Raw genomic sequence first — 19804 nt, forward strand, 5'->3', positions numbered from 1 at the left:
AATTGTGCAAGACACCATAATATTGTAGAAAAATAAGGAAACAATTGGAGCCCATGAACTTGACAAGGCCAAGGGCATTAAAACAACTAGACCCTATCAGTAACAATTTGGAAGTACATAACAACAAAGTATAAAACTCGTCGCCAAAAAAATTTATGATGAACGCGACGTTTAATTACCCACGAATATGTTAGAGAAAATTTTAAAGAGCGACACCAAACTTGCATCAAATTGGCTGCTCAACACGGTAGCTCACTTTTCTGCTAGGTAGCATTACCAAAGATGGGATCTTTGTTGATGGGCACCGCACCGACTATAATATGATTTAGAGTGGGGCTATCAAAACCCAAAAGTAACGTCCCCAGATTAAAGTACTAAACGTCCACCGCCATCCTACTATTCTGTAGAGAGAGAACCCACCTGGAGTGCCATTCTGACACCTAGCCTAGTCCAATGGATTGTAGTTTTCATCTATGTGTAGAATGTTAAAAAGTTCATGTTCTAACATCTTAAATCTAAACAAATCCAGAAGTTTATTACTGACACGACGGTTTACTAGGGGTAGCTCATAGCACTAGAACCAATGTAACCTTAACTCACATGTTATATAAAACTAGAACAGATATATTATCATATCTATTTGAGCACCCATAAAGCAAATTATTATAGAATCAAGAAATGCATTGCTTTGTAAATGAACAAGGAATAGTAAATGAAGCCATGAAGATTTTGTTGGTCTCGCTCTGATTATGTGTCAACAGAAGTTACTATTTTTAAATGTTTTTAGCCTTATTGGATTTGCTTAGCCTAAAATTAATGTCCAGTCCTAGAGATTAAGGTTATTATCCAAATGTTCTAGAGATTCTTTTGGACAAGATTCAGGTCGTGTGTAGGGAAATCCGAAATATCTTTGATTCGAATCCACGGAATTAATATATGTGTACCTATGTGCTCACTATTCTAGTGAAGACGAATATGATGGAGTGGGTTGTCATGGAACTTCAAGTCTAGGATGTTGTAGTTTTTCGCATAAAAAATCAACGCAAGCCCCATCTTAGTCTTCTTTATCTTGAGTTTTTGCAGCACAGCTGAGCAAGGTTTATGTTAATGATCGTGTTGTTTTTTTTCTTGAATGGATCTATGCCTTTGAGCCCAAACGACTTTTGTTTCGAACAGCTAGGAGGTTGGCCATGATCCTCTTCATCTGTATATTGAAGGGCAGATTCATATCATAGATGGTGGAAGGAACAAAAGTGGCATCAAACTTATCATTCTCCTTACTATATGGAAATAATTTAAGCATGAGTTTAGTGAAAATTAGATGTACTTGTATTTGAATCAAGAGGTAGAGTTCAACATATAGCCCCTCCGCTCCTGTTTATTACTTGCTCTAGCTTTTCCCAAAGGTAATCTTACCTACCTTTGACATATTTCTTAGAAAAATTACCAAAAATCTTGAACATCAAGTTTGTTTCATTGAATTCTTCATTGCATATGTCTTGATAGTGCATTTTTGTTGTCAAGATTTATTTAAAACTTTTTCAAAGTTAGACAAGCTTGATTTTAGACAAAAATAAAGTGAATTGTAATCCAGAACAAAGGGAGTGTGTGGCAGTGGCCAAGATAGTAGTAAGCATTCTAGTTTTGTATATTCTATGCGTGTGCATGCATTTTATACATACTGGGACTTCAATTAGTCACGGTCTAGCAGCATTTGTTCATTCGCTGCTTGATAGCTTCTCACATAACTACTGTATATACTTCAACCATGATGAGTATGATGCTACAACAAAGTCCGTTGATAAAGGCTTTGTGTAATATCCCGAATTTTTTTAATACAAAATTAATAAGTTGACCGAACCGACTAATGAGACGAGAAAATTTTGACTATTTGAACCGGGAGTCATATGGGCGATCGGACACCGTGGTTGTGCAGATCTCGTCGAAACGAATTCATTTGAGCACTAACATGTTTTGTTTGGAGGTTGGATGAATTTAGGAGGAACCGTTAAATTTAGACCATTGGATCTGATTTAGGGTTTGGTTTCCTGACCGGTTAATAAGAAGAAGAAAAAAGGCCCCATTATGCCACCGGCTCTTCCTCAGCTGCTTTGTTCAGAGCCGCATCCTCCTGTTCCCGCCGCCGCCTCTCGCCTGAGCTCTTCCTTTGTTCGCACCGCTCCTGTCTCTCTGTCTCGTTCAAGCTGCCAACGTTTGAGGAGGTCCCCTTGCCAGGTCGTCTTCCCTTGCTGGAAGTAGCACGCATCTTGCATGCATCCTCGCTTCTGTACCTCAGTTCCTACTCTAGTTATTGTTTTCCCGTGAGTTGCTTTCATCTAATCTTGGTGCTCCTACGTGAAGCTGCTGGAAGTAGCAAGGCTAGCTACTGCTGGCGCATAGATCCTGGGAGGCCACTGTCGTGAAGGCAAAGGGAAATAGCAGAAAGAGAATTGGGGAAAGAAAGAGGAGGAAAGAAAAGGTTAGACTTATGGGGATCTATTTAGTTCTTTGCGAAATTAAGGTTTCTGTCGTGGCAGCTGTCTTAACAAGGACGTATAGAGGCAGCAGTTACGTACGTGTACAAGTCAATTTGTAGCAGGTAGATCAATTTGGAGTACGCTCTAATTATGCAGATTGAATCACTGAATTTCTGGGAATAATCTGTAAATTATCTCAACAGGTGAGTTAAACAAAAGTCACAGCTCTCATTTTTATCTTCCCAACGGTGCTGATTTCATTCAAATCCGATAAGTTATGCCCAAAATAGTGCTGCTTTCTAGCTAGACATATTCTCTGTGCATAAATCTTTTATCTATTTTCGAGGTATTTAGAGTCAGAATTGGTCCTGGATTTCTAAACCAAATTATAGGAAATTTTCTGTAGATATCCGAGATGTATTTATTTGCCGCATTTGGATAATAGAATTGAGATTTATGGTCAAAACAGCAAGGAACTCAAATTTTACCGGATCTTCTAAAAATATGAGAATTGACATATTAGGGTTCGACTGAGAGGTTTAATTGAGCTTTTATAAAATAGCTTCGTGATCGATGTGGATTAGTTCCTATAGTAGTTTGCTCCTCGGGTGTGGGAAGCGCCGTTGCCGAGGGTGGCACGCATGCCGGATTCTCGCCAAACTTAAGGCAAGTGCATGACGAACCTATGTATAGGCTTATGCCTCTTGTTTGAGTTTTCAATTGATTCAATTGTTTCATGTGCTATATGATTCAAGTTCCGAGTGTTCTTTTAAATTCAATTCCTACTTCGGTGGATCCGGATGTGCAATTTGGTTTTTATATTCAAGTTCAAGTTTCATGATTTCTTTTACATTCAATTCTAGTGCTGGTTTATTATGCGGAGGTGCAATTTGGTTCTTGTGTTCAGGTTCCTATGAGTAAGTGCTGGCCCCACTTGCTTGGCTTTACCAGTAAATGCTAAGGATTCAAGTGTTGTCCGTTTTCAGACGAAAACTACTGTTCATGGATGTTCTGATTTTTCGTTGGCGAACAACATTGACTTTCTTCTTTCGGTTCTAATTGTACTTGCCGAGTGTTTTTACTCACCCTTGTGTTTATTTGGTTTTTACGTACTAAATGACAGCAGCATGCATGGGAACCGGGGGTAGCACCTTCATGATACGAACACCTAATTTACATATGCTTTGCTTAACTAGAGGTTGCTTAATGATTGGTTTGGATGAGACCATGTTTGCAATTGGGATGGTTCCTTTCATACTATTGTTGGTGATTATATCGCCTTTGTAATGTGATTTACCTGTTTAGATGCCCAGAATACTAGGGAAACTCTGCCAAAATTTTTAATGATTTGCAGACATAATAAAATTTAGATGTTGTTTGGTAGCCTCCGGTGGTGTTCCTATCCGGGGCGTTACACTTTGATTCACATGAGCAAGTCATAACATTACATGCCCATCATGTTTATAAAGTGGAACAAATATGATGTGGCGAAGGCTTTGTCATGTGTAAAGGTGAAGTTGTCACGTATGTCATTCCTCATGTATCTACAGAACTCCTATAGAAAAGGACACTTTTTATAGCACGTAGTGGACACTATCTTGCCAGCACATACCATATAATCCAACAAAACTGATAACTAAGCGTCGAAGTTGACTAGGTGCCATATCATCTCTAGCTCATCCGTTTTTTGGCGAAATCCGAGATCTGAACAGATATACATGAGCTCTCACTTGTATAAATAGGCCCCAAATCAATAGCTAATCCACCACCCATATCACTGATAGCAATCAAAAACTTGCCAAGTGAAACGCACTAGCAACATCTTAGCAACAATGGCTGCCAAGATATTTGCCCTCCTTGCACTCCTTGCTCTTTCGGTCAGCGCTACAACTGCATTCATCATTCCGCAGTGCTCACCAGCTACTGCTGCGGGCTATGAACACCCAGTTCTGCGGGCCTATAGGCTACAACAGGTGCTCGCGGCGAGCATCTTACAACAACCAATTGCCCAATTGCAACAGCAATCCTCGGCTCACCTACTAGTACAGACCATCGTAGCGCAACTGCAACAGCAGCAGTTCCTGCCAGCGCTTAGTCAACTAGCTGTGGCAAACCCAGCTGCCTACTTGCAGCAGCAACAGCTGCTTCCTGCAAACCCACTGGCTGCGGCGAATGCCATTGAATACCTGCAACAACAACAGTTACAACAGTTCTGCCAGCGCTCAGGCAACTAGCCGTGGCGAACCCTGCCGCCTACTTGCTACGGCAACAGCTGCTTCCATTCAACCAACTAGCTATGGCGAACGCCGCTGCATACCTGCAACAATAGCAGCCGCTTCCAATTACCCAGTCGGCTGTTGCAACCGCCGCTGCCTACCACCAGCAACAACAGCTACTCCCAGTTAACCCATTGGCACTGGCTAACCCGTTGGCTGCCGCCTTCCTGCAGCAGCAACAATTGCTGCCATTCAACCAGATGTCTTTGATTAACCCTGCCTTCTTGTGGCAGCAACCCAACGTTGGAGGTGCCATCTTCTAGAATACAAATGAGTTGTACTTGATAACAATGTTCTTGTGTCGGCGTGTGCAACTTCCCAGAAATAATCAATACATTGATTGAGATTTATCTGAGTCTATTCCTTAATTTTTTTCTCTGTATAATCAATTGAAAAATATCAAATCATAACTACAGCCACGTGCTTGATTAATACGTAGAGAATACCACATTACATCATCAATATCAAGATGTGCCAGCCTGACCTCTTGAACGTTCTCATTTGGCTGTGTGCGTGGGTGTTTGTGAAATAGATGCGACTGTACGTGCGTGTAGTTGAGTACTTGCATCTATGGTATGTTGTTTTAAGAAAGTCATGGGCACATATGCTTTGACCATTGTCTTTCAAGTCAGGTGCACTTATACAAAGGAAAACATAATAGAAGTTCATGAGTAAACGTATATGTGCATGCAAAGTTGGTATGCAAAGTCACACCTCTTAATTATTTTTTCTAGTAAATATTTGGTGTGTGTGTTTTTATCTTGGAGCAAAATTGTGCAAGACACCATAATATTGTAGAAAAATAAGGAAACAATTGGAGCCCATGAACTTGACAAGGCCAAGGGCATTAAATCAATTAGACCCTATCAGTAACAATTTGGAAGTACATAACAACAAAGTATAAAACTCGTCGCCAAAAAAATTTATGATGAACGCGAAGTTTAATTACCCACGAATATGTTAGAGAAAATTTTAAAGAGCGACACCAAACTTGCATCAAATTGGCTGCTCAACAGTAGCTCACTTTTCTGCTAGGTAGCATTACCAAAGATGGGATCTTTGTTGATGGGCACCGCACCGACTATAATATGATTTAGAGTGGGGCTATCAAAACCCAAAAGTAACGTCCCCAGATTAAAGTACTAAACGTCCACCGCCATCCTACTGTTCTGTAGAGAGAGAACCCACCTGGAGTGCCATTCTGACACCTAGCCTAGTCCAATGGATTGTAGTTTTCATCTATATGTGTAGAATAGAATGTGAAAAAGTTCATGTTCTAAAATCTTAAATCTAAACAAATCCAGAAGTTTATTACTGACACGACGGTTTACTAGGGGTAGCTCATAGCTCTAGAACCAATGTAACCTTAACTCACATGTTATATAAAACTAGAACAGATACATTATCATATCTATTTGAGCACCCATAAAGCAAATTATTATAGAATCATGAAATACATTCCTTTGTAAATGAACAAGGAATAATAAATGAAGCCATGAAGATTTTGTTGGTCTCGCTCTGATTATGTGTCAACAGAAGTTTTTAGTTTTTAAATGTTTTTAGCCATATTGGATTTGCTTAGCCTAAAATTAATGTCCAGTCCTAGAGATTAAGGTTATTATCCGAATGTTCCAGAGATTCTTTTGGACAAGATTCAGGTCGTGTGTAGGGAAATCCGAAATATCTTTGATTCGAATCCACGGAATTAATATATGTGTACCTATGTGCTCACTATTCTAGTGAAAATGAATATGATGGGGTGTGTTGTCATGGAACTTCAAGTCTGGATGTTGTAGTTTTTCGCCTAAAAAATCAACGCAAGCCCCATTTTAGTCTTCTTTATCTTGAGTTTTTGCAGCACAGCTGAGCAAGGTTTATGTTAATGATCATGTTGTTTTTTTCTTGAATGGATCTATGCCTTTGAGCCCAAACGACTTTTGTTTCGAACAGCTAGGAGGTTGGCCATGATCCTCGTCATCTGTATATTGAAGGGCAGATTCATATCATAGATGGTGGAAGGAACAAAAGTGGCATCAAACTTATCATTCTCCTTACTATATGGAAATAATTTAAGCATGAGTTTAGTGAAAATTAGATGTACTTCTATTTGAATCAAGAGGTAGAGTTCAACATATAGCCCCTCCGCTCCAGTTTATTACTTGCTCTAGCTTTTCCCTAAGGTAATCTTACCTAACTTTGACATATTTCTTAGAAAAATTACGAAGAATCTTGAAGCATCAAGTTTGTTTCAATTGAATTCTTCATTGCGTATGTCTTGATAGTGCATTTTTGTTGTCAAGATTTATTTAAAACTTTTTCAAAGTTAGACAAGCTTGATTTTAGACAAAAATAAAGTGAATTGTAATCCCGAACAAAGGGAGTGTGTGGCAGTGGGCAAGATAGTAGTAAGCATTCCAGTTTTGTATATTCTATGCGTGTGCATGCATTTTATACATACTGGGACTTCAATTAGTCACGGTCTAGCAGCATTTGTTCATTCGCTGCTTGATAGCTTCTCACATAACTACTGTATATACTTCAACCATGATGAGTACGATGCTACAACAAAGTCCATTGATAAAGGCTTTGTGTAATATCCCGAATTTTTTTAATACAAAATTAATAAGTTGACCGAACGGACTAATGAGACAAGCAAATTTTGACTATTTGGACCGGGAGTCATATGGGCGATCGGACACCGTGGTTGTGCAGATCTCGTCGAAACGAATTCATTTGAGTACTAACATGTTTCGTTTGGAGGTTGGATGAATTTAGGAGGAACCGTTAAATTTAGACCATTGGATCTGATTTAGGGTTTGCTTTCCTGACCGGTTAATGAGAAGAAGAAAAAGGCCCCATTATGCCACCGGCTCTTCCTCACGCTGCTTTGTTCAGAGCCGCATCCTCCTGTTCCCGCCGCCGCCTCTCGCCTGAGCTCTTCCTTTGTTCGCACCGCTCCTGTCTCTCTGTCTCGTTCAAGCAGCCAACGTTTGAGGAGGTCCCCTTGCCAGGTCGTCTTCCCTTGCTGGAAGTAGCACGCATCTTGCATGCATCCTCGCTTCTGTACCTCAGTTCCTACTCTAGTTATTGTTTTCCCGTGAGTTGCTTTCATCTAATCTTGGTGCTCCTACGTGAAGCTGCTGGAAGTAGCAAGGCTAGCTACTGCTGGCGCATAGATCCTGGGAGGCCACTGTCATGAAGGCAAAGGGAAATAGCAGAAAGAGAATTGGGGCAAGAAAGAGGAGGAAAGAAAAGGTTAGACTTATGGGGATCTATTTAGTTCTTTGCGAAATTAAGGTTTCTGTTGTGGCAGCTGTCTTAACAAGGACGTAGAGGCAGCAGTTACGTACGTGTACAAGTCAATTTGTAGCTGGTAGATCAATTTGGAGTACGCTCTAATTATGCAGATTGAATCAGCTGAATTTCTGGGAATAATCTGTAAATTATCTCAACAGGTGAGTTAAACAAAAGTCACAGCTCTCATTTTTATCTTCCCAACGGTGCTGATTTCATTCAAATCCGATAAGTTATGCCCAAAACAGTGCTGCTTTCTAGCTAGACATATTCTCTGTGCATAAATCTTTTATCTATTTTCGAGGTATTTAGAGTCAGAATTGGTCCTGGATTTCTAAACCAAATTATAGGAAATTTTCTGTAGATATCCGAGATGTATTTATTTGCTGCATTTGGATAATAGAATTGAGATTTATGGTCAAAACAGCAAGGAACTCAAATTTTACTGGATCTTCTAAAAATATGAGAATTGACATATTAGGGTTCGACTGAGAGGTTTAATTGAGCTTTTATAAAATAGCTTTCGTGATCGATGGATTAGTTCCTATAGTAGTTTGCTCCTCGGGTGTGGGAAGCGCTGTTGCCGAGGGTGGCACGCATGCCGGATTCTCGCCAAACTTAAGGCAAGTGCATGTCGAACCTATGTATGGGCTTATGCCTCTTGTTTGAGTTTTCAATTGATTCAATTGTTTCATGTGCTATATGATTCAAGCTCCGAGTGTTCTTTTAAATTCAATTCCTGCTTCGGTGGATCCGGATGTGCAATTTGGTTTTTGTATTCAAGTTCAAGTTTCATGATTTCTTTTACATTCAATTCTAGTGCTGGTTTATCCGGAGGTGCAATTTGGTTCTTGTGTTCAGGTTCCTGCGAGTAAGTGCTGGCCCCACTTGCTTGGCTTTACCGGTAAATGCTAAGGATTCAAGTTCGTCCGCTTCAGATGGAAACTACTATTTCGAGGATTCTAGTGTTGTCCGTTTCAGACGAAAACTACTATTCAGGGATGTTCTTATTTTCGCTCACGGACAACGTTGACTTTCTTCTTTCGGTTCTAATTGTACTTGCCGAGTGTTTTTACTCACCCTTGTGTTTATTTGGCTTTTACGTACTAAATGACAGCAGCATGCATGGGAACCGGGAGTAGCACCTTCATGATACGAACACCTTGTTTACATATGCTTTGCTTAACTAGAGGTTGCTTAATGGTTGGTTTGGATGAGACGATGTTTGCTATTGGGATGGTTCCTTTGATACTATTGTTGGTGATTATATCGCCTTTGTAATGTGATTTACCTGTTTTAGATGCCCAGAATACTAGGGAAACTCTGCCAAAATTTTTAATGATTTGCAGACATAATAAAATTTAGATGTTGTTTGGTAGCCTCCGGTGGTGTTCCTATCCGGGGCGTTACACTTTGATTCACATGAGCAAGTCATAACATTACATACCCATCATGTTTACAAAGTGGAACAAATATGATGTGGCGAAAGGCATTGTCATGTGTAAAGGTGAAGTTGCCACGTATGTCATTCCTCATGTATCTAGAGAACTCCTATAGAAAAGGACACTTTTTATAGCACGTAGTGGACACTATCTTGCCAACACATACCATATAATCCAACAAAACTGATAACTAAGCGTCGAAGTTGACTAGGTGCCATATCATCTCTAGCTCATCCCTTTTTCGGTGAAATCCGAGATCTGAACAGATATACATGAGCTCTCACTTGTATAAATAGGCCCCAAATCAATAGCTAATCCACCACCCATATCATTGATAGCAATCAAAAACTTGCGAAGTGAAACGCACTAGCAACATCTTAGCAACAATGGCTGCCAAGATATTTGCCCTTGCACTCCTTGCTCTTTCGGTCCGCGCTACAACTGCGTTCATCATTCCTCAGTGCTCACCAGTTACTGCTGCGGGCTATGAACACCCAGTTTTACGGGCCTATAGGCTACAACAGGTGCTCGCGGCGAGCATCTTACAACAACCAATTGCCCAATTGCAACAGCAATCCTCGGCTCACCTACTAGTACAGACCATCGTAGCGCAACTGCAACAGCAGCAGTTCCTGCAAGCACTTAGTCAACTAGCTGTGGCAAACCCTGCTGCCTACTTGCAGCTACAGTAGCTGCTTCCTGCAAACCCACTGGCTGCGGCGAATGCCGTTGAATACCTGCAACAACAACAGTTACAACAGTTCCTACCAGCGCTCAGGCAACTAGCCGTGGCGAACCCTGCCGCCTACTTGCAACGGCAACAGCTGCTTCCATTCAACCAACTAGCTGTGGCGAACGCCGCTGCATACCTCCAACAGCAGCAGCCGCTTCCGATTACCCAGTCGGCTGTTGCAACCGCCGCTGCCTACCACCAGCAACAACAGCTGCTCCCAGTTAACCCATTGGCACTGGCTAACCCGTTGGCTGCCGCCTTCCTGCAGCAGCAACAATTGCTGCCATTCAACCAGATGTCTTTGATTAACCCTGCCTTGTCGTGGCAGCAACCCAACGTTGGAGGTGCCATCTTCTAGAATACAAATGAGTTGTACTTGATAACAATGTTCTTGTGTCGGCGTGTGCAACTTCCCAGAAATAATCAATACATTGATTGAGAGTTATCTGAGAATATACTTAATTTTTTTCTCGGTATAATCAATTGAAAAATATCAAATCATAACTACAGCCACGTGCTTGATTAATACGTAGAGAATACCACATTACATCATCAATATCATGATGTGCCAGCCTGACCTCTTGAATGTTCTCATTTGGCTATGTGCGTGGGTGTTTGTGAAATAGATGCGACTGCACGTGCGTGTAGTTGAGTACTTGCATCTATGGTATGTTGTTTTAAGAAAGTCATGGGCACATATGCTTTGACCATTGTCTTTCAAGTCTGCACGTATACAAAGGAAAACATAATAGAAGTTCATGAGTAAACGTATATGTGCATGCAAAGTTGGTATGCAAAGTCACACCTCTTAATTATTTTTTCTAGTAAATATTTGGTGCGTGTGTTTTTATCTTGGAGCAAAATTGTGCAAGACACAATAATATTGTCGAAAAATAAGGAAATAATTGGAGCCCATGAACTTGACAAGGCCAAGGGCATTAAATCAACTAGACCCTGTCAGTAACAATTTGGAAGTACATAACAACAAAGTATAAAACTCGTCGCCAAAAAAATTTATGATGAATGTGAAGTTTAATTACCCACGAATATGTTAGAGCAAATTTTAAAGAGCGACACCAAACTTTTATCAAACTGGCTGCGCAATACGGTAGCTCACTTTTCTGCTAGGTAGCATTAGCAAAGATGGGATCTATGTTGATGGGCACCATACCGACTATAATATGATTTAGAGTGGGGCTATCAAAACCCAAAAGTAACGTCCCCAGATTAAAGTACTAAACGTCCACCGCCATCCTACTGTTCTGTAGAGAGAGAACCCACCTGGAGTGCCATTCTGACACCTAGCCTAGTCCAATGGATTGTAGTTTTCATCTATGTGTAGAATGTGAAAAAGTTCATGTTCTAAAATCTTAAATCTAAACAAATCCAGAAGTTTATTACTAACACGACGGTTTACTAGGGGTAGCTCATAGCACTAGAACCAATGTAACCTTAACTCACATGTTATATAAAACTAGAACAGATATATTATCATATCTATTTGAGCACCCATAAAGCAAATTATTATAGAATCATGAAATGCGTTCCTTTGTAAATGAACAAGGAATAGTAAATGAAGCCATGAAGATTTTGTTGGTCTCGCTCTGATTATGTCACTAGTAGAGAAACGACTATTGATCCACTTCGAAATTTGGCTTTAGTCCCGGTATTTTTCGCGCCCGGGACTAGAGAAACCTTTAGTCCCAGTTGGTAGCTCCAACCGGGACTAAAGGTCCCTGCCCAACGGTTACCAAGGTGTGTTTGAGGCACGTCAGTGTGAGAATCTTTAGTCCCGGTTTGAGACATGAACCCGGACTAAAAGTGTGACTTTTAGTCCCGGTTTGAGACACAAACCTGGACTAAAGGTACCTTTAGTCCCGGTTTATGTCTCAAACCCAGACTAAAGGTGTCTCCAAACTGAATTTAAAAAGAAAGCGTATCTTATATAAGTTAGATGTGTGGTAGTAGGTGAGATGGTAACACGTGCAAGAGCTGAAGTGGGAGGTCGTAGGTTCGAATCTCCGCAGCTGAGCAAGGTTTATGTTAATGATCATGTTGTTTTTTTCTTGAATGGATCTATGCCTTTGAGCCCAAATGACTTTTGTTTCGAACAGCTAGGAGGTTGGCCATGATCCTCTTCATCTGTATATTGAAGGGTAGATTCATATCATAGATGGTGGAAGGAACAAAAGTGGCATCAAACTTATCATTCTCCTTACTATATGGAAATAATTTAAGCATGAGTTTAGTGAAAATTAGATGTACTTCTATTTGAATCAAGAGGTAGAGTTCATCATATAGCCCCTCCGCTCCAGTTTATTACTTGCTCTAGCTTTTCCCTAAGGTAACCTTACCTCACTTTGACATATTTCTTAGAAAAATTACCAAAAATCTTGAACATCAAGTTTGTTTCATTGAATTCTTCATTGCGTATGTCTTGATGGTGCATTTTTGTTGTCAAAATTTATTTAAAACTTTTTCAAAGTTAGACAAGCATGCTTTTACAAAAAAGATAAAGTGAATTGTAATCCAGAACAAAGGGAGTGTGTGGCAGTGGCTAAGATAGTAATAAGCATGCCAATTTTTTATATTCTACTAGATATATGCCCGTGCGTTGCATGGAGGCCATGAATTTTTGCCCACGCAGCTGTTAAATATTTTTTATTATAGGAACCCTAAATTATTTCTAAATCTGAGGCCTTTTTCACTTCTCTAATTAACCCTTAGCCCCAACACATGAATCCTCTATAAGACGTAAGACAACAGCATCGCCAGGCAGAGCAGTGGTCGTAGTATATATACACACTGCAAAATCATAGTGCATGCAAAAATTCTTCTCTAATTATAATTCTCTGGGACACCAATCATGCTTGTTAAGCTGACATATTCATCTTCATGCATGTATAACTTTGATGTAAAATCAACTTTTGGTAATGAAAGAGCATAGCAGAGCACGGGCACCACTAGGCCGGTGTTCACCGCTGCGTGCATGCGTGCGCGAATGTGGTGTGTAAGGACTTGCGCAACGTGCCTGGCCAAACTCTCGACGTCTTGGTCACAAGAGCTCCTAGTGGAATGGCACCCTGTGGGAGGTCACCTGGAGCTACCAGTGGCATGGCACCTGGCGGGGGCGCAAAGGACGGACCATCTCGACCGGTGTTCTTCGCGGTGCTTGTGGCCCTATGCAGCGCTGGTGCGCGCAACACCCGTGTGCCTCGCCAGGCACAACAAATGGCCCATGGCCGCTGCTGTACATCAACACGGGCGACTTCGGCACCATAAGCGTGACCACCACGGCTTGGAGATAGATGCCCCTATCCACAATGAACGGATATACATAGGAAAAGGACATACGTAGCTAACCAATTTGTATATTGGACTCCCTTGTTCGATCCAGGTTGAGTCACATAGGTAACATAGGTAACAGATATACTTAGGAAATGGAGTCATGTAGTTACAGAGAGAAGAGTCGGGCAGGGCGAGTATTTGCGCTGACGATACACCTAGGTATCTTTTAGGTGTAGAGATGCATGTGCATGCATTTTAGACATATGGGGACTTCAATTAGCCACGATCTTGCAGCATTTTTTCACTCGCTGCTTGATAACTTCTCACATAACTACTGTGTATATTTCAACCCTGAGTACAATGCTAAAATAAATTCCGTTGATAAAGGCTTTGATACACAAGAGCAAGTCATAACTTCACATACTCATCATGTCTATAAAGTGTGTAAGGAAAATGGACCCTAGGCCCATTTACTTTGGATTTTGGTGCTTGATGACCAACACAACCAAATTAGACTAATGAATTTGCAAGTAATTGTTTTGTAGTTCAATAGGATGCAAGACGTGACTTGGACAAAGGCGACGTGATGATCCGATGATCAACACCTCAAGCAAGACCTTAGGAGCACAAGAGAAGACCCAAGATATCAAACAAAGTCCAAGTATGAAGATAGGAACCAAGCCGCACGCAAGATCGCGAAGAAACGAGCTCACAGCAGCAACCGACGCTGGACCGGACGCTGAAGAGAAGCGACCGGACGCTCCGATCAGAGGTTCAGCAACATCAGCAACGACCGGACGCTGGACCTGACGCTAGCAGCAAACCAACCGGACGTAGGATAGCAGCGTCCGATCATGTACAGAGAGGTTCCAGAGCGGCGAACTTGCGACCGAACACGTCCGGTGGCAAGTGACCGGACGCTGGCAGTGTCCGATCAGTTGTTCGCGGCTCCAACGGTCGGGACGACCGGACGCGTCCGATCAGGGCGACTCCAGCGTCCTGTCAGTAGCAGAAAAGCGGGATTTCGTCCCCAACGGCTACTTTCTTAGTGGGGCTTGTAAATACAACCCCCAACCGACCATTTGAGTAGGGTGGAGCTGAGGAAACATACCAAGGGTGTTGATACACCATTTTAGTGATCTCCACTTGCATAGTGCTTAGTGTTTTATTAGGTGATTAGCGTAGGTGCTTTGTGAAGTGCTTAGGTTGATTAGACCACCGCTTATGCGCTTGCTCTAGGTTTAGGCCTAGTGTTTAGTGAGGTTTGCATACCTCTTACCACTCGGTGCTTGCGAGCACCATCATTGTACATTGGAGGGGCTTGTAGTCTTGCGAGATCACACCAACCAAGTTTGTGGTGTGGCCACCATCCGTGTACTAGGAGGGAACAAGGCCCACGGCGTTTCAGCCAGGAAGCATTGATAGTGAAGACGGCGGGGTGCATCCGGGAGAGGCTTGCTGGAAGGCACGTCGGAGACCCACTTGCGCATGGGGAAGGTCCGAGGCTATCCATAGAGTTACCCGACCGGGAGCTTGACCCTTGCGAGGGATTCCTTGCGAGGGGCTCCAACGAGGACTAGGGGGAAGCTTGTGTGCTTCTCGATACCTCGGTAAAAATACTAGAGTCATCAACGGGAGTTTGCATATCTCTACCTTGCTCTTTACCTTCCGCATTTACATTGATTACATTACTTTGTTTACAGGTAGAGATAGCAACACACTAGCAAAACCGTAGTTGCACATCTAGATAGTTTATCTATTGCATAGGTTTTGCTAGGGTTAGAAAAAGAGGCCATAGTTTTAGAGTTAGAATTTTAAGTTGCCTAATTCACCCCCCCCCCCCCCCTCTTAGGCGTCACGGTCTCCTTCAATTGGTATCAGAGCCGGTTGGCTCAGTTTGGAACTTTGGCATAACCGCCGTTGAGTCGACTGCCATTTAGAGTGGTTGGGATGAATACCTCTAGGCCACCACACTTTGACGGCACTAACTTCCCTTATTATAAGGCTAGAATGGCTTGCCACCTTGAGGCGGTTGATTTGGGTGTATGGAGGGTCACTTGTGACGGGATGAAACCTATCAAGAATCCCGAAAAACCCACAAAGAGTGATGAAAAAGAAATGCATTTCAATGCTAGAGCTAAGAATTGCTTGTTTGAATCATTTAGCATGGATGTGTTTAACCAAGTATTCACTTTAAATACGGCACATGAAATTTGGTTAAAACTCCAAGAGCTCCATGATGGCACAAGTAATGTCCATGAGCAAAAACATTATCTAGCTAAACAAAATTATGATTCCTTTAAAATGAATGATGATGAGCTTGTTCGTGATATGTATTCACATTTGAATCTAATTATCAATGAGCTCCATTCAATAGGATTAATGAAGCTAGATGATCTCCGTGCTACCACAAAAGAAATATGCAAGCATCATCACCATCCTTCACAATATGGAGGACTTGATCACCATGACCCCGGGCATAGTCATCGGCAAGTTAGTGGCATTTGAAATGTCATGTAAGATGGGTCAAGAAGAAGCTTCTTCATCAAGCAAAGGCAAAGCTCTCGCATGTAGCGAGAAAAAGAAGATGAAGGGCAAGGAAGTTGAGACAAGCTCAAGCTTAAGCTCCTCAAGTGAAGATGAAGAAGAAGAATGAGGACGATGATGATGATGACAAAGATTCAAGTGATGATCAATCTTCCTCCTCCACCTCCGACCTTGATGAAGAATCAATCAAATTAATCAACAAGGTGGAGAAGATGATCCAAAGGCTCAATATCAAGGGTGTGCCCATCCAAATTCAAGATCTCATTTTCACAAATCAAAGAAATGAGCAAAGAAAGAGAGGATGCTATGGATGCGGCGAGTTGGGGCACTTTGTGGAAGTTTGTCCAAACAAGCCCACACCCAAGACAAAGAAGAAGACATGCAAGAACCAAGCCCTCACCTCAATAAGATCATGGGATGATTCTTCAAGTGAAGAAGAACACCATCACAAGAGGCGAAGGCCGCAAGCACTCATCATCAAGCTCTTCTCTGTGTGCCTTATGGCACGAGGTAACGAAAGCTCATCCTCTAGTGAGCGTGATAGTGATGATGATATGCCTTCTTATGATGAAATTGTGCAACAAAATCTTAAATATGCTAAAGTTTGCACTAGTCAACAAAAGAAGCTCAAAAATTTAAAAGAAAAGCTAGATAGTTCACAAGAAGCATACAAAACTTCGCTTGAACAATATGAGAACTTTGCTAATCTCAATGTTGAACTATCTACTAAAATTGAGCAACTTAAGGCTAGTGCAACAACAAATGAATGCACAATAAATGATGAGCAACTTGTAAAGAAAAATGAAAAATTAAAAGAAAAGTTAGCTAGCTCACAAGATGCTTATAAAAGTTTGCTTGCAAAAATGGAAACCATGTGCAGACATTGTGATGAGCTAACTAATAAAGTTGCTAATCTTGAAGCCGTTAGTACAACCTCTACCAAGGCATCTAAAAAGAAAAGTTCTATCTTTAACATGTCTAAAAAGGATGCCTCTACTTCTTGTAATGATCTATGTTTAGACTCACCTTTGTGCAACCAAGTTTGTGTTGAGAAAGTTGTTGTAGATACATGCACACAAGAGGTTGAAAAGGAGAATGAGCAACTCAAGCACGAAGTAGCTTGCCTCACCAAGGACTTGACTCAAGTGAAAGGCAAGGCGAAGTGAACCCAACTTTATCAAGATAACACCATCAAGGGAGTGAAGAAGCTTGATGAAGGACAAACTGTGGTTTGTTATGTGTGCCACAAGGAAGGTCACAAGTCCTATGAGTGCAAGGTGAAGAATGGGGGAGAAGCAAAGAAGAAAGAGAAAAAGCAAACAAGCAAGCTCTCTAACACCTACACCAACAAGGTGGACAAGAAGGCCTCCACACCTTATCTCTTGAAGAAAAAGAAAAATGACAAGGTGGTGGCCATCAAGGTGAACAAGTAAGCCAACAATGGGATCAAACGCTTTTGGGTGCCAAAGGAGATCATTTCCAACATGAAGAGCACAAAGAAGGTTTGGATCCTGAAAGGGAAGTGAGAAGTCCAATGGACTTCGGGGAATTTGGAGACTTGGCAAAGTATGGGTGCAGTTTCATGGGGTGCATCATGATGGACAAAAACATTGCCAAGTGGGTTAGTGAATACTATGGACCCAAATTCCCCTTCCCATGTTAGGTAACTAGATTCAATTTACTTCAATTGGTATTAGATTTAAATTCTCCTACAATTGGTATCTTTTAGCATCTAGTTACTCTTGATGCCTAGGTTTGCATTTGAATTCTTATATCTTTTATCATGCATACACTAGGTATATCATATGGTAGGCTTGCTCGGTTTCATTCTTAATCCTTGGAGCAAACCTACATGATTTAAAATTGTTTAGGAGCACAGAACATAGCTTGTCCTTTGATTGTTCATCTAATATGTGCCAAAGTCCAAATTGTAGATGATTTCTCCCGAATATCATCTTTGAAAATGATTCTCACATTCATGAGATGTCATCTTTCAAGTGGTATTATTGATTCTAAAATCAATGTGCATGATTTCTACAAGTATCCCACACTTGTGTGCACAATTTTAGGGGGAGGTTACACTACAAGTTGGATGCTTTGAGACTAACACCTTTTCAAGCTTATCATGTGTGTAGTAGTCTCATTGCAAGGAAAATGGAGTTCCCAGAGCTAAGCATCATACTTCAACTATCCACCACCTATTGCAAGTGGTAGAAATCAAATTGGTTTCCACATGTGGTATTTCTAAACCGATATCATCATGTTGATTTCATTTTGATATTTATATGCTTTCTCCATGCATTATATAGATTAAATTCCCTTGAGCAAAAATTTGCCAATTATGCATATGCTTTGCCTTCTACCATATGTATGCATATATTTAGAGGGAGCTTAGTCTATATAATCTGATAGTCAAATTTTGTGATCTATTTCACTCTACCCACAAAAGATCACAAGGTTTGACCCTCCCTTGTGCTACTAATGTCTTCCTTTTGGTGTTTGATTCCAAAGGGGGAGAATTTAGAGGACCAAAAGCAAGCATTAATTTATAGTAATGGTCCGAGAAAGGGAGGATAATGGATTATGGATTAGCCTATTTGTAGGAAGCAAGGCTTAAATCCATAATACAACATGGGGACATTTGCAAGGGCAAGATAAGTTTTCATATAGTCTTACAAGTAGTATCTTTTAGCATCATATAATCTTACCCCTTCCATTGCATCCTAGCAAGTAGGTAGTTTTTAAATTTCAAAATTTTATTATTTGCTTGCTTTGGTCGTGTTGTCATCAATCACCAAAAATGGGGAGATTGTAGGGAAAATGGACCCTAGGCCCATTTACTTTGGATTTTGGTGCTTGATGACCAACACAACCAAATTGGACTAATGAATTTGCAAGTGATTGTTTTGTAGTTCAATAGGATGCAAGACGTGACTTGGACAAAGGCGACATGATGATCCGATGATCAACACCTCAAGCAAGACCTTAGGAGCACAAGAGAAGACCCAAGATATCAAACAAAGTCCAAGCATGAAGATAGGAACCAAGCCACACGCAAGATCGCGAAGAAACGAGCTCACAGCAGCGACTGACGCTGGACCGGACGCTGACGAGAAGCAACCGGATGCTCCGATCAGAGGCTCGACAACAACAGCAGTGACCGGACCCTAGACCCGACGCTAGCGGCAAACCGACCGGATGCAGGACAGCAGCGTCCGATCGTGTACAGAGAGGTTCTAGAGCGGTGAACTTGCGACCGGACGCATCCGGTCGCAAGTGATCGGATGCTGGCAGTGTCCGATCAGTTGTTCGCGGCTCCGACGGTCGGGATGACCGGACACGTCCGATCAGGATGACTCCACCGTCCGGTCAGTAGCAGAAAAGCGAGATTTCATCCCCAATGACTACTTTCTCGGTGGGGCTTATAAATACAACCCCCAACCAGCCATTTGGGTAGGGTGGAGCTGAGGAAACATACGAAGGGTGTTGATACACCATTTTAGTGATGTCCACTTGCATAGTGCTTAGTGTTTTATTAGATGATTAGCGTAGGTGCTTTGTGAAGTGCTTAGGTTGATTAGACCATCGCTTATTCGCTTGCTCTAGGTTTAGGCCTAGTGTTTAGTGAGGTTTGCATACATCTTACCAATCGGTGGTTGCGAGCACCATCGTTGTACATCGGAGGGGCTTGTAGTCTTACGAGATCACACCAACCGAGTTTGTGGTGTGGCCGCCACCGTGTACTGG

General features: G+C 41.6%; 2 pseudogenes; both read left to right on the plus strand.

The window, feature by feature from the left end:
- The first annotated feature begins 4309 nt into the window (after positions 1-4309).
- LOC136531405 (kafirin PSKR2-like) lies at positions 4310-5016 on the plus strand (annotated as a pseudogene).
- Positions 5017-9875: 4859 nt separating this feature from the next.
- On the plus strand, positions 9876-10580 carry LOC136531404 (zein-alpha B49-like; annotated as a pseudogene).
- The last annotated feature ends 9224 nt before the right edge of the window (positions 10581-19804 follow it).

Source organism: Miscanthus floridulus, unplaced genomic scaffold, assembly GCF_019320115.1.
Source record: "Miscanthus floridulus cultivar M001 unplaced genomic scaffold, ASM1932011v1 fs_341_1_2, whole genome shotgun sequence".
Taxonomy (NCBI): domain Eukaryota; kingdom Viridiplantae; phylum Streptophyta; class Magnoliopsida; order Poales; family Poaceae; genus Miscanthus; species Miscanthus floridulus.